Here is a 10,986-nt window from a genome sequence, read left to right on the forward strand (position 1 = left end):
TTGCCAATCTGAAACGAATATAAAAATAATATGACAACACTGATTCGAACAAGTGACTGATGCTGTATTCACACCAAACGCCGTGTACAGTAAACATGTTTACATTTGGTTTAATGTAATGTAGACTAGTTTCACATTAAATTTGTTCACATCTATACACCTTGTTTAGTTACCTGTGCATAAGATTTGTGCACACTTGTTAACTATATGTCATTAAAATGTTCATTACGTAGAACTGGATTCTTATTTTCGGACAACTTTTCTAGCAGTAGGGAACGATCATTTAAAATTTAAAAAAAGGGGGATTGATTTTTTCACAATTTGATTAAAAAAAAATTGGGTCATACAGATGATTATAATAAACAAATATTTTGAATCCAAAGTTTCCCTATACATTATAGTTTCAAATATTGAATTGGTTCCATCGAAAACAAACTAAATATAAACTTTCGCGCGAGAAAAAAATTCTGACTCAGAAACATCCCCCTTTTTTAAAGCAAAATGGTTGCTCCTTTATGAATGTAATTGAATTATCCGTATTTAGTTCTAATATAATCTTAAATCAATCATAATTCTATCTCACTTTTGAATGATAGTTTTTCATATGTGACGTCATGCTGTTTCTAAATTTCATAAATTCAAATGTGGCATAACGTTTGTGCCTTTTCGCTATCGTATGTGACGTCACATTTTTTTAATTACGTTGACGCCTGGACTGATTCGGGTGTGTCTATTCTGTGTTAAACTTAGCATCGTGTATTCGGGTTTAGTTTTCTGTAATAAGTTAATACTTCAGTTTCATTCTATATATCTCTTTCATATTCATTTGTTAAAATTTACTGTTTGCAATGGCATGCATTGTTCTATATAATAAGGATGTTCTTATCTCGGGCATAAAAACAATGCCGTATTTGGCAAAACCTTTTAAACTTTTGATCTTCAGTGCTTTACAACTTTGTACCCTTTTTACTTTCGATCTTTTATATCTGGGCGTTATATATTTGGGTTTAGTTTTTTGTAATTAGTTAATACTTCAGTTTCTTTATGTATATCTCTTTCATATTCATTTGATAAAATTTACTGTTTGCAATAGCATGAATTGTTCTATATAATAAGAATGTTCTTATCCCGGGCATAAAAACAATGCCGTATTTGGCGAAACCTTTTCAACTTTTTATCTTCAGTGCTGTTCACCTTTGTACTTTTTTCACTTTCGATCTTTTATATCTTGGCGTCACTGGTGAGTCTTGTGTGGACAAGGCGCGTTTTTGTCGTTTTGAATTTTAAACCTGATGCTTTTTGTTATCTATTAATCATTTTTTTTCTTTGTCTAATATGTTCTCCTATTTATTTGTATTGTAGTCCTGTAATATTATGTTGTCATTTCAATGTTATATTTAACTTTGCCATTAAAGTGCGAGGTTTGGCATGCCTCAAAACCAGGTTCAACCCCCACTTTTATTCCCCTTTAAAAGTGTCCTGTACTAAGTCAGGACGATGATCATTGTTAAATTATTGTTCGTTTCTGTGTGTTTTGCATTTTTACGTTGAGTCGTTTGTGTTTTCTCCTATTTTTGAGATATTGAGATAAGACGTGGCACGGTACTTGTCTATCCCAAATTCATGTATTTGGTTTTCATGTTATATTTGTTATTCTCGTGGTATTTTGTCTGATGCCTGGTCCGTTTCTCTGTGTATTGCGTTTCGGTGTTGTGTCGTTGTTCTCCACTTATATTTAATGCGTTTCCTTCGGATTTAGTTTGTTACCCCGATTTGTTTTTTGTCCATGGATTTATGAGTTTTGAACAGCGGTATACTACTGTTGCCTTTAGTTATAACACTTTTTTCAAGAATGCGAGAGAAATTTATAGCCAGTTTGCGTCTATCAAACAATGTTGTTTTTCTGTCAACGTCCTTTTTTCTAATACTTTACAGAATACGAAAAAGTAAAGTACGTACTTATTTCCCAGGCTACATACAATCTTTATATCTACATATACTGTACTGTGAAGAGAAATGTGGTGCATCTACTGGTGACTATAATTCTCCGATACTATAGTCCGTATAGTAGTAATTACTTTGGAACGGACATAACTGACCGTAGATGGATTTGACTTTTTTTTTTTGACGCCCTTTGCATTCGAATACAGGTGAAGCATTCTTCATTAAGGATAGTCTAGAAAAGTTGTAAGGACGCATGCCACTTATATATGCTTATTTATTTTTTTCTGCTGTTTAGTGACAGCTAAATAGATTAAACGTGTCCATTATTAGTTACTAGTTATGAACATTACACGGGAATTATCCAACATTTTAGTCAATACGAACCCTTACCATTGCGTACCTCCCATTTAGTACTCTTATCATTTGGTACCTTGATCATTTGGTACCTAGTACCTCATGGAACATGTATATGTATACCATTTCGTAACTGACGAAGCCTAAAATTCAGTTGTTGTCGTTTGTTTACATATTTGTTTTACATTCATATTTTGTCTATAAATAAGGCCCTCGTTTCACTATTGCTGTCAGGCGGTAGAGAAAATGCATAAAGCTTAAAAAATTAAAGCGCGTATATAAGATTTTATTTAGGAATAAAGTATATAAATAAAATTTTATGAAATCTGTATAACTTTTTCAATATATTTTAAGTAAGAGCTAACGCTTTTTACAAGTGCTCCCTAATCAAACTAAATATGGCTCATTTGTTGAATCTAGAAGTACTCCGACTATTATTTTAAAATTAAAAAAAATAGTATTGCTGATTTCAAAACCCATTGATATACGATCTATTAAAATTGGTACAAAATTCCTAGATACTAAACAATTTGATACTATGCGGGTCTTTTAATATAGGTAATCATTTTAAGGTATACACAAAACGTTCACAGTATTTATCAACAGAAGGACTGTTTACTGAAAAAGCAAAATGTACGAAAACGTCACCATGCGACGTCATCAAAACGTATCTTTTTAAAATAAGCAAACACAATATATTATAAGTACCCATTTCGTAAAAAATGAAGAGTAAGCATGGACTAATATCCAATTGTTCAAAATATTTGAAGAAATTAAACAAAAGCTCGGTTATAATCCTTTTGACGATGTGAATTTAAGCATGGATGAAATTTGGGTACTCCTCATAACAGAATCATGGATAGTTTGGAGGTTGATTCAAACTCATTTTTTATGACTCAATATGGATTAAAAATCAAATTGGTGTACCTATACAATAAAAAAGGAAAGGGCTACAAAATAAACAAAAAGATTTCTTGAAAAAACTGTCAAATAGGTGCAATTTGGGTACCGTCACATTAATTGGTTAGTGTTTTTTTTTATATTCGATATTTAGTCCTTCCGACGTTAACCGATTAACCGGTAAACCGTTGACATCAGTAATATGTAGTATTAGCAAAATAAAGCAACACACCAATATGATAAGTGTGTTTTGAATTATAAATGAACATTTTATTCCACTTTTGTTACAAACTGTAAACGACACGAAAGAAATGTAAAGAACATTCAAACTCATAAGTAGAAGAAAAAAAACAACATCATGGGGGAAAAAACCCGAAAAAGACCAAAAGACATACAACAAGACAGAATTAACCACAGACTAAAACTTCAGAGTAGACAATGTAAACCAGGTCGGATCCCAACTTTTGTTAGAAGAGTTAGTGATTATTGTTCCTCACGTGACACCCGTTATGTTGCTCGTGAACGTTCAAATTATGATTAATCTTAATCGCTGGGTCAAATACTAGTAAAAGTGGACGGGGTTGTGGTTACGACAATTTGAAAAATATCCATCGTCATATGAGAAACAGATATTTGTGTAAATTAAAAAAAAATGTGAAGACGTACTTGAAATTTCTTCTAGATTATCTACAACTATTTGTATATATTTATTGTAATTTAGAGCGTCGGAACATGGACTTTATGATACCTCTGCAGGTCGACTATCAGTCCCTTAGTATACCATCACTTTAGTAGTCACTACTTCGGTACTGACAAGATCATTAACGAACCTTTCTAAAATTGCTCGTTTAAAATAAAGAAGCTTAGATTTCATCTTCGTAATGCATAACGGAAGTTGTCCTTAGATTGATATGGCTATATATCCTCAGCTGTTTGGGTTCATACACATTATTGGCTTTAACATGTTAGACTTTGAGCATTCCAGGTGAAGGTGAGATTGAAGAAAAACGCCTTGGACAAAATGAACTTTTTAACTTGTTGATTTCATTTATCATTGTCTTGTGGTGATAAAAGAAGATTGAATGTTTCCCTTGAATGAAAATCAACATACACAAGAATCAGCAAAGATAATATAAAAACGATATCAGAAAATAATATGATTGAACCAGAGGTGCTCGGTAAGCCGATTTAATGCTTTATTTTTCAATAAAACAAATGTCCAATATAAATCTGATATGAATTCTGTTGCAGACGTGACCTGCGTCTTCAGTTCAAAATAATCAAGATATGCCAAACAAAAAAGTTCCAGACTATTTTCGATATATAAACATATATTTACTGTCCTATGGAGAGCAACAGAGATTGAATGCATCCCTTGTTAATTATAAAATATATACTCTAATCAGTACAAAGGAATATAAAGACGGGGTCAGAAAAAAATAGTATGATTATTGTTCAATCCTCAGGGAATAGGTAAGCTAAACGTATATTGAAAATCAAAACAAATATATTACGGCCAAGCAGAGGGCCTTCGTATCGGTGGAGGAAAAACATGATGATGCATATTCTATCAACACAAAGAAGTGATGACATATCTTTGCTAGGAGAACAAAAATGTTGTCCAATGACCAATATTTTTCTATATAACCAGAGCTCAAATAAAATAACAATACTTTTAGCCTGTCGATAGTAAATGCGGGTTTGTGAAAAGATAGAACAGAAAGTTTGGCATTGTAACATTTAACAGGACAGACATACAAGTAAACTCTACTCATGGCTACAAATGCATATCATATTGAGTAAAAATTATGCTTTTATTTTTATCATGTTGTAGAGGTTTTTGGTCAACATTTTTTTTATACCGCAAAGAAATATTATTGATTCAATTAGAAGATTGTCAAATGCATGTGGCTTTTTTTTTTTTTATTAATTTTACCGTCTACAAAGGTGGGTTTTCCTTGTTGTCATGATCGGGCACGGAAACAGTAATTATTAACAATAGTTTGCTGTAAAAAGGAACCACGATGCGTATAACATTATTTGATATAGAAAATTATCTTATACGATAATGGATATTCAATCAATTGAACCATTGACGGATTGATGGTGCATGTTTCCAATTTTACCGTCAGCAAACGTGTATATAAACTTTATCATATTGCACCCGTAGTCGATTTTGTCAAAACAATAATATAACAAAACTATTTGTCTAAATGTTTGACAGAACTTACAAATTGCACTTTAACAGGCTTTATAGAAGTAATAATCATATCCCAGTTAAACTGTTAATTTTCTATCTGAATACTTTTTCATATTTTCCCAAATTCATAGTTATTGACAAAGAATTAAGGTGTGTAATGTCTTGATTATGGAAATATGAAAATAATTTGTCTTGCTTAGCTAGAAGATGAATTTTGTGTTATTTGGAAAATGATTTCAATGAACTCACAAGTGTTACGTTACAAGATCAGGCCAACCTATTCTTAACTAAACGTTTTTTTAAGCCCTGAGACTGAAGCATTTTTGTCCCTGGAATGTAAGCGACTGTACTAAGTTATCTAATAGACATGATGCGGTAGACGCAATACATTTTTGCCATATATTTTTTGCAAATCAATTAATGTTTCATCAATAATTTATTAGACACTTGTGTCTTATTATGTCTTGTATATTATTGCGTCATAAGTCAAATATCATGGTTATAGAAAATTTATTATTTTTTAAACCTAAAATACAAGACTGTTCATAATCGTGTTTATGAGCTAGGAAATAGTGTCTTCAGTATTGACCCAAATGACAGTTTGATAGGCATTGAGATAATGATTTAATTATGTTTTCTACAAGAACAACCAAACTTTAAAATCAGATCTTTATATATATGGAAGAATTTAGTAAAAGTTTTTAAGTAATTTGTTGTGATAAAACCCCTGACTTGAATTAACAAGATTACGTTCATTAAAATCTTACACATCACAACATACATTGACATAGAGAACGAGATAAAATATAAACACCGTAGAGGATGCCAAAGACAACTAAACATCCCAAAAAGGGTAAAATTAACAAAAGTGAACGAAAAATCGTCTTTTAGTGTGGCGTTTCCCCTGATATCTGAAATATCTAAATGTAGGAAAAGAAAACTATAAGCATCTGCATTTGATTTATTTAAAGACAGATCCTTTTGGTAAATTTTGACATGTACAGTATATTGGGAAAATTCTTAATTATTTAAAGGAATAATATCATCAAGATAACGGTAAGTGCTTTGTTGAATTTATCTATTAAATGCAATTAAGACGTTTCTTTACTAAGATTAATCATAAAGTGTGAATCATAAAAGCACAAAACAAAGTCTGATATTAAAGAAGCACAATAAGTGCCCATAAAATTGTACCTAATCTGTCGATAAAGGTTGTTGTCGAAACGTACATAGATATAATCAAAGAGAAAATTAACAGTTTAAATCATCTCAACACACCTCCAGTAAGTATATCTAGCATATCGTTAGAGAAAAGGCTTTCATATAAGTTTAAAAAATGTCAACAAAATTAAAAGGACCAGTAAAAGCACGAAGCATATCTAAAACATTCAAAGATATTTTTACACTCCAAATTAGGTTAATTTCACTATTTTCGTATAATTCAATACACAGGTTAATCATTAACTGGATTGTGGTGTAGGTTAGGTATTCAATACATAGTAGGGTCCTTCAAATGTCCAGAATAGGCCTGTGATGTGGTAATGACATGTTTCTTTACAATAATTACATTAGATGTATGTTTCATTATAATACGTTATTCTGATTGGCTAATTGCACATCACATGTTATTCCGTAAGCAATTGCATGAGACATTAACATTCCATTCATGATGACACGAGGTCCCACAATAAAGTGCACATGTGAATTTAAAAATTAAACTTCATGAAAATCGTGTTTTTATAATCCTAGCTAAAAAATGTAATTATATGTATTGAATGCTTCTTTTTGTAACTTTATAGGGTTGTAAAAGCGTTGACCGTGCGTACATTTTTAGAATGAAGCGCTTCCGCGCTTCATACAAAATGTACTTCGGTCAACGCTTTTACACCCCAATAAATTTACAAAAAAAAGCATTCAATTCTTAAATATGACTTAAAAAGTACAAGGGGACTATTTGTCAAGGTTACAATGTTTTATAATTAATGCTGGTACTACTGGTATTCATGTGTTATCTATTACTCAGTTTAAGTATGACTACGGTAATTTGATTTCTACTGTTTAATCGCTATTTTCATCCATGGTTATTGCTTCGTCTGGTATTTTTCCTCGCCCTGAATGGATGAATTGTACTTTACTCTGCAAACATAAATCCAACAAAGCCATATTGACTTCCTTAATTTCCTGACAAATAACAAATAGATATATATTTAGTACCAACATCAATTATTGAATAATTGTAACCTTGACTCGGAGTTCCCTAGTACTTATTAAATTGATAAGTGATATTTCCTATGGACGCCCTCGATCAGAACGGAAATAGATCAAGAACAAAAGAGCCAAAAATGTTCTACAAAGAAACTATTAATTTCATAACCTAACAAGGAAAATCTCTGAGACATCATTTGAGAAACTTGCAGTTTCAGTATTAATGCAAATTCTAAATACTTCTTATACACATCACTATGCCAATCTCAATGCAGATGAATTATCTCACATGGAACCTGTGTATCAATGACACATCAAGACCCTACCCCGCTCCGAAAACTGTGAGTAGAGTAAGCTTAAGAATTTCGACCTGTTTTTGAATTAGATATATAAGCTTATATTGATACTCTTTGTTTAAGTGCCAGTCTTTGAAAGAATCAGGCAATTTAGGTAAAAATCAAAACTTGATAAGAAAAAAACCACCGAGCTTATCATGCTATTTAATACTAACCATCACCCTGAGTTAAAACATATTAGTTTTTCTTTTGTGTGTGTCTGGTAATATCAAATAACTTAGTTAGAAAATTGGTTAGATTGATACCAAATTATAGAGTTATCTCTCCTTATTCGTTAATTTCCAATGCATTTCAACCAAATCTATCTTCTATTACCAGAACAGAAAACGGAAATGAATGTTATTTTTGTGCATAACTACATATTATGAACTGAAATCAATGTCAAGTTGGGTGGGGGTTTTTGGTCATGTTTTCACCACTGCCTGATTCATAGGCAGACTGGCACTTAAGTTTTGGGCGAAATGCATCCTTTTTATACTATACAAAATGCAGGATCTTTTATGTGTGCTGGAATAGATTCCATTCTGAATTTTATCAATCATGTTCTTATATTCAGTATCCGGACATAACATACTCCCCTGTTTAATAGAATTGAGAATTTTCAACTTGCTCTGCCCAAATTGAATGGTTTTCGGACTACATGAAGATAATGATTAAAGAATTTGGAAGATAAGAATTTCTGCTCATCGTAAAAAGCAAAAAAAAAAAGAAAAAAGAAAAAGAAAATTCAGAACAATGTATATACAAAAACAGCGGTATACTACCGTAGCCTTTATCCAGAGTGTCATTCAGATCCATAAACTAATAAATGTGTTTTAAAACCGTAGTTGTTATGGGAGGATCTTTCCTTGACAAAAAAAAACCCCAATCTCTTTACATATTTCGATGGAAGTTTTAATTAAAACGTTGAAAATATGAAAACTGAAAATCGTTGTTTGCAATATTCTTACTCGATTCATGTAATTTTGATAGATAAAGGCAACAGTAGTATACCGCTGTTCAAAACTCATAAATCCATGGACAAAAAACAAAATCGGGGTAACAAACCAAAACCGAGCTCAACGCATTAAATATAAGAAGAGACCAACGACACAACACCGAAACGAAATTGATAGAACGCACCGTGTTAAAAAACGTGCTCAAAAATTGAGAATACAAACACACAGTATTCAAAGAACCTGGTAACAAAAATTTAAACCGAGATAAAAACAAAACGAAAAAAAATCCTCCACTGAACTTTAATATTTTCAAAAGAGCCTCGAGCACAACAAACTGACTTACACAATGTCTTTTGATCCACTTTCAACAAATTCCGCTGTATATCTACGATAAATTTTCAATCATGGGTAAACTGATAAGACCTTAATAGAGTATTCTTTAAAACATTTACCCTATCTAATAACTTCTAATTCATGAAATAAATCTTCAAATCTTGGACCAGAATGCCATCATGACGAAACACTATTTTATATAAATAATTTCAACAATAAATTTTGATTTTGCCGGGAATCCCGAAAAAAAATATACAGTGATTGACGTGGTTATTATCAATTTTTATAAAACTAAAAAAAATACACTTATTTTCAATAGGGTTTCCATAATGCCCGCGTCACACTGTCCCGATTTTTATAAACGATGGACACCCGAATGCGAAAATTGTAAGTTCGTACGAAGTTGTTCCCGATCTCGTTAAAATATAAAAAAAGTGACCGAAGCAAGTACGCTGAATAACGAAGTCTATACGATGGTGTCGAAATTATATACGATAGCAAAAGATGGACATACGAAGGTTAACCGAAGACGGGTATTTAAGCTTCATATTTCAGCCGAAGCCTACACGATGGATAAGAATGATGGCGCGATGGCCATACGATGTCTTAAGGACGTCATGTACAGCTTACGGTGCATTTAAATTATATGCCGAAGGCATCACGCGTTTTAAAATGTTTGATCAATATTGAATATATTATATTTTACATTTCATTTCTGGTTTAATCATAAGACGGAAGACCGTGGGCTTGAAGGGAAAAACTTGACTCTGAGCCTCTGCATATAATGCCATCAAAATCAGGGAGAGGGAGAGGAAGAGGAAAAGGGAGGGGTATGAGTCTAGCAGGAAAGAACAAGACCATGCATGGCGGGAAAACGATCTTTTTGTCAAATTCTTATAAAACTTAGTTTATTATCCCCTCGCCTAATACATGTAAGTTGCGTGTAGATAGAATTGTTATTGACACTCTAGAACCAAAAATGCTCAAAACTTGGTATGGTGTTACTCGTTAAGAATAGCTTAAGCGCTATTGACTTTAAAGTTTATAGGTAAAGGTCACAGTGGCAGTTGTAATACACGGCAATACCACCCTTGTGGACACTCTAAAACCAATATGCTTCAAAAGATTTTAACCACATTTGGTATATTGTTCCTCCTTGTAATGATCTGACATTTTTTACGTTCAAGGCCAAAGGTCAAGGTCATGCAGATGGACTTGTTTTTTCTCATTGAAATAGCATAATACACAGGAAATTGGTTGCTCCTTTTTGTATCTGCTGGTTCTAAAGACAATATTAAAGGTATTTCCAGTTACTGAATGTTTTGGTTGATTTCTAAAAAAATAGTTTCAAATATGCATATTCAATTTACCATTTTCTGCATGTGTCATATACAAATATAGTGTCCATATTTGTCCCCAATATGTTACATACGAGGGGATGCCACGCTCGGCATTGCCTTTTTTGAACTGTAAAATGTTTGCACTACCCTGAATAATCACGCATGTTTACTGATCTATCTTAAAGGCAAGGTAATGAGTTCGTTGATCCCTTTTTTTTTTAAAAAAAAGCTCTTTCCAGGAGAATATCTTAATAATATAGACAAAAAAAAAGGATGTGGGGAAGGCAAAAAATGCGGCAAAATATGACATATATAGAAAACAAAATGGTTATGAAGTAAACATTCGTATGACAACAACTCAGACGATACATAAAAAATCAGAATAATGAAGAAAAAGTTGGCTTCCCTATATACGT

The sequence above is a fragment of the Mytilus trossulus genome, chromosome 6, assembly GCF_036588685.1.
Source record: "Mytilus trossulus isolate FHL-02 chromosome 6, PNRI_Mtr1.1.1.hap1, whole genome shotgun sequence".
NCBI lineage: Eukaryota > Metazoa > Mollusca > Bivalvia > Mytilida > Mytilidae > Mytilus > Mytilus trossulus.